Below are 5,946 nucleotides of genomic sequence, written 5' to 3' on the forward strand. Positions count from 1 at the left end.
TGTCTCCAATATTATTTTATTTTATTTTATCTTTCTATTTCTTTTTGCACTCCAGCATGATTTGATTTCAGAACTATTTTAGTGGTGCTTGTCTTTATTGCTGTAGTGCTCACTGGATATTTAATTTGATATTTCTTTCTGTATTGTTGTGGTGTTTCAATTACCTTTTTCACATCCTCTCTCAAACAGAGGTTGAAAGCCTCTAGAAGGATCTCACCCATTTTCAGCGTATTTGACTTCTTTTTTTTTCTTTTCTTATTTTGTACCCTAATCTATTACTTTTCTTTCCTTCAAACAAAACCACATAACTCGATTTATCTAGCTTCACATCTTAAATAAAGGAGAAAACAAGGAGGGTAACAGGACCAAACAGATATATGATCACTAATAGTAAGCTAGACAAAGAGGGGACCATCTACTCTAGCAGCCCGGGGGGGGGGGTGATGGTGGGGGATATGGGTTGCAGAAAGGGAACTAAGATGGGGGGAGGACATATTTGGTGATGGGTATTCCCCTGATTCAATGTTAATATGCACCAAAAATACTACTGTGAAAGATATGTAAGCCACTATGATCAAAAAATTGTGTTTTAATCAGAAATGTTATTTGACTTACATGTATTATTATATTATATTATGTTACATGTTATGTTACTATATTTTTATGACAGTTCACCTCAATATGTTAATTAATTTTGTCTCGAATAAATTCTTACAATAAAAATATAGAATTTGGGGCCGGGCGGTGGCGCTCGAGGTAAGGTGCCTGCCTTACCTTCGCTAGCCTAGGAGACGGACCGCGGTTCGATCCCCCGGCGTCCCATATGGTCCCCCAAGCCAGGAGCGACTTCTGAGCGCATAGCCAGGAGTAACCCCTGAGCGTCACCGGGTGTGGCCCAAAAACCAAAAAAAAAAAAAAAAAAAAAAAAAAAATATAGAATTTAAAAGTATCTTAAACATTTTGATATTATTAATGCATTCCTCATTGACTCACCATGAGACACACATTTATAAAGTTGTTCTGTCATACAATGTCCAACAATGTGGTGGCACTTTTTTTTTTTTTGGTTTTTGGGTCACACTTGGCAGCACTCAGGGGGCTACTCCTGGCTCTACGCTCAGAAATTGTTCCTTGCAGGTTCAGGGGACCATATGAGATGCTGGGATTCAAACCACCGTCCTTCTGCTTGTAAGGCAAATGCTTACCTCCATGCTATCTTTCCGGCCCCATGGTGGCACAGTTACTGCCACCAATTCCCAATTTTCCAATAGCTCTGCTCCCCCCCCCCCCCAATTCTCCTGCCTGCCTCTGTGGCAGTTTTCTTCTTTCTGTCTTCCTTTTTATTTTCTATTTTAGACACTGTGGCGTGCAATATTTTTACTAAAGAAATATAAATGCAGGGGCCGGAGAGATAGCACGGAGGTAAGGCGACCTTCTTGCAAGCAGAAGGTCAGCGGTTCGAATCCCGGCACCCCATATGGTCCCCCGAGCCTTCCAGGAGCAATTTCTGAGCATTGAGCCAGGAGTGACCCCTGAGCACTGCCGGGTGTGACTCAAAAACCAAAAAGAAGAAGGAGGAGGAGGAGGAGGAAGAGGAGGAAGAAGAAAATAGGAGAAAAAATATCATGCATGTTACAACTTCTATAAGGATATAAAGTTCTTGTCCAGAATAATCATGTCCAACAATCATTGCTGTAGTGTAGTGGTTCTTTCTCTACCCTAACTGAACTCTCCTGCTATTTACGGCAAGCTTTCTACCAGGGACTGGTCCTTCTAGCTCTTGTCTCTATTTCGCTGATAATTAATACAATACTATCTGTTGTCATACACCTATAAAATCATTTTACCTTTTCCTTTCACTGTTTCTGGTATAATTAGTCCAAGTACTCTTAATTAAGTCAACCCTGGCCCTCAGGTGATTTATGTTAAAATCTGGCTAATAAAAGTGGCAGGGATAGCAGCAGAGAGTGAGACATTTGGCTGGCTCAGTAAGGTCCAAGAAGCTGCTCAACATCCCCTGTCTGAAATACACTTTCTCCTGTGACTACATCTGGTTTCTTTTCTTGTATGTTTGTTTTCAGAGCAATTTATTCATTAAAATCTATACAATATGCCACTAACAATTTCCTGTGTGTATTGAGCTGATAAACAGACACGAGAGCGTTACCAAGTTCATCATTTAATAAGTCTGATATTCATTTCCATCACATGGTTTTGTACATGATCATCTGTTGAAAAAGATTTCTTTTTAACAGATCTTAGTTTAAAAAAAAGTTAGAGATACTATGAGTTCTGAATAAACAGGTAGATGGTAAGTTTCTTTGTTTTGAGATATAAGCCTTAACTTCATAAAGACTATAGGCCAAAGAAAGTATAATTGGTCACTCATATAGCACAGAATTGTTTCTATAATGTGAAGCTTTCAGGCCTGATGTAACTGTAAAAACGATTACTTAGTGAATAAACTATATGGTAATTTTACAAAATGTTATTAACTGTGATCTTTAATTGCTTAACTAGCACTACTTTACTAATTGCTGTTTCTGAATTCCCAAGGTGACAGCTGTGTATAACAGGCCACCTGCTACTTCAGGCTGTTTTCAATATTTTCCAACAGAAACTTTGGCTTTAGGAAAGAGTCACAAACACTTAAAATAATGGCTTTGTCATTTTTAAGTATATTGTAGGGGAAATTAAAATTAAATTAAATTAAAATTAAAATACATATCAGTGATGCTGGCAAAGTTGAAAAGTTACTCTTGAGGCTGGAGAGAGCACAGCGGTAAGATTGCCTTGCATGCAGCTGACTCAGGATGGACCCGGTTCAATTCCTGGCATTCTATATGGTTCCCCAAGCTTGCCAGGAGTAATTTCTGAGCACAGAGCCAGAAGTAACCCCTGAGCATCGCCAGGTGTGGCCCAAAAACCAATCAATCAATAAATTAATAAACTGCTTTTAATTTTTTTTTGTTTTGTTTTTTTTTTTAGCTCAGGGGTTACTCCTGGCTATGCGCTCAGGAATCGCTCCTGGCTTGGGGGACCATATGGGACGCCAGGGGATCAAACCGCAGTCCGTCCTACACTAGTGCTGGCAAGGCAGACACCTTCCCTCTAGCCTAGCGCCACCGCACTGGTCCCTAATAAACTGCTTTTAAAAAAGAAAAGTTACTCCTGGGCCTGGAGAGATAGCACAGCGGTGTTTGCCTTGCAAGCAACCAGTACAGGACCAAAGGTGGTTGGTTCAAATCCCGGCGTCCCCTATGGTCCCCTGTGCCTGCCAGGAGCTATTTCTGAGCAGACAGCCAGGAGTAACCCCTGAGCACCGCCGGGTGTGGCCCAAAAACCAAAAACCAAAAAAAAAAAAAAAAAAAAAAGTTACTCCTAATATTGGTAGCTATAAAATCTAGTTTTTGCATAACAAGTCAATGAGAGGAATAAAGCAATCCCTTTGAAACAAAATTTAAAAAACTGTCCACAGTGGTTTCTATCAACAGATATGCATTATATGACAATGATGTGTACAGACGAAGCACCCTAAGAAAGAAACAAGCATTTACATTATTTTCTTTTCCTGAATTAAAAAAGATCAACTGTACAACTACCCTTAGGAAGGATAAACTGTCCAGGGTCATACAATTTAAGAACATGATTAAAATTGTTTGCAAAAGAAATAGAAAATTAAACAGAAAACAAAAACCCAGAACAAAACACTTTGTAGGATTGTAATCTTTCATTTGCTGTTACAACCAGCAAATGGCAAAAGACAAAAATGGGAAGCGGGGGAGGTGGGAGGGAGCCACGGTCCAGGAACACTATTTGAGAAAACTGACCAATACACATTACAGTCTTAAAAATAAAGGTCATACACTCTTTTTTTTTTTTGGTTTTTGGGCCACACCCATTTGACGCTCAGGGTTTACTCCTGGCTATGTGCTCAGAAATCGCCCCTGGCTTGGGGTGACCATATGGGGCGCCGGGGGATCGAACCGCGATCCTTCCTTGGCTAGCGCTTGCAAGGCAGACACCCTACCTCCAGCGCCACCTACCCGGCCCCGGGGGTCATACACTCTTTGTAACAAGTCCCAACTAGGCAGTCTCAAATAGCATCTATTTTTTGGCTTGCTTTGTGATCATACCCCTTAGAGGTGTTACTGGTCTTGTAGCATTTGGCGGCTTCTTCTCTGAAGGCTTTAATATCTGAAATGAGCACGAGTGTCTCATCTACACTCATCATGGCGCCAGCATTGTCAAACTCTCCACAATAATTGGGCGCAGAAAACAGAATGCCTTTTTGAAAAAAAATTCATATCCATCTTCAATCACCTGATGGGCTCTAGATATAAGATCCAAATCATGCTTATGGAGAAATTTTGGGAGCACTTCTGTCTCAAATGTGAAGGACACTGCTCTGTCATGTTCACCCCAGCCCAAGACATCTTTATCAGGATCAGACCACAAAACATCACAAAGAAGTTCTTCATCTGGTACATCAGTTGGTCGCCTGATTTGCCTTATCTGCTCCATATATTGAAGATCTGATATTGATGAGGCGATAAACCTCCATGACAGCAAATATTTTCTCGTTCATGATAGCTGCTATCAGTAAAGTTAAAGCAGTCTGTGAAAGTTTTTCAGAGTTTAACGTTGAATCTTCTTTTACTTTCATCATAATATCCATAAATCCTATTGATTCTGGCACATTCATGGTTTCCTCGGAGAAGGAAGAAATTCTTGGCGTACTTGGTTTTGTAAGCCAGTAAGAGGCAGATGGTCTCCAGAGACAGCTTCCTCCAGTCCACGTAGTCCCCAAGAAACAAGTAGTTGCTCTCTGGAGGGAAACCACCATACTCAAAAAGTCGAAGCAAATCATGGTATTTATTGCCCATGGATATCACCACAAATCTTGAGTGGCGCTTCAAGCTCTAGCAGGATGGGCCGGTTGAGGAAGATCTCTCAGGACTTCAAGCTCAGTCCTCTGATTTCACTCTCCTGAAGCTCGACTTTCTTACCAGGCTTGGCCCCTCTCACTTCCAGCAGCTCTTGGATGATGCTGTCGATGCTGAGTTTATTGATATCCCCATTACCTTCTAGCCAACGACTCTCCAGCATTGGCACCACCACCGTTGGCTCGTGCCCAGGACTCAACGCCTCCTTCCCACACCACTGAGCACTGAAGTGGTTGGTGTTGGTGGCAGCGGTGGCAGCAGCTGCTGCGAGACACCCTCCCACCCCAAACTGCCCTGCACCCGCTTCCTCCTTCTCTCCCAGAAGGAACCACAAGACTCCATCTAGTTTCTTGTGCACCATTACTTGCTGTTGACCCATCCTTCCAGGGTTGGTACAAACATGAACACTAAAAAACGTTGAACTGCAAACTGTAAGCAAGCTGCAGGAGCCAGCATTCAACTCCCGGAAAAACAGCCAACCAGTGAGCCCCAGAATTAGAACACCATTTGGTACCCAAACAGGGATTTGAAAATCAGAACAGTGAATGAGGTAATAAATGTCTTGAATTACTGAATAATGAAACTGATAACACTTTGTCAGCCCCCTCTTGCTGCACTGAATGACAGCTAGACCCTCTACTGGAGTGTTAGCTTACAGAATATCCCTTCTGAGTTGCCTCATGCAGCTTTGGGGAATTTACCAACATTTTTTTTTTTTTACCAACATTTTTTTAACATTCCCCAAGAAGAGTGCTTTTACACTAGTGAAGAGTTCTATTTATTTATTTATTTTATTTATTTTTGGGTTTAGGGCCACACCCAGTGACGCTCAGGGGGTTACTCCTGGCTATGCGCTCAGAAATCACTCCTGGCCTACTGGATCATATGGGATGCTGGGGATCAAACCGTGGTCAGTCCTAGGCTAGTGCAGGCAAGGCAGATGTCTTACCACTTGCACCACTGCTCCAGCCCCTAGTGAAAAGTTCTTACTCAAAACATC

At 41.8% G+C, this 5,946-nt stretch overlaps 1 pseudogene; it reads right to left on the bottom strand.

The window, feature by feature from the left end:
* Positions 1 to 2,381: 2,381 nt before the first annotated feature.
* On the bottom strand, positions 2,382 to 5,325 carry LOC126029832 (serine/threonine-protein phosphatase PP1-gamma catalytic subunit-like; annotated as a pseudogene).
* Positions 5,326 to 5,946: the final 621 nt, after the last annotated feature.

Source organism: Suncus etruscus, chromosome 15, assembly GCF_024139225.1.
Source record: "Suncus etruscus isolate mSunEtr1 chromosome 15, mSunEtr1.pri.cur, whole genome shotgun sequence".
Taxonomy (NCBI): Eukaryota; Metazoa; Chordata; class Mammalia; order Eulipotyphla; family Soricidae; genus Suncus; species Suncus etruscus.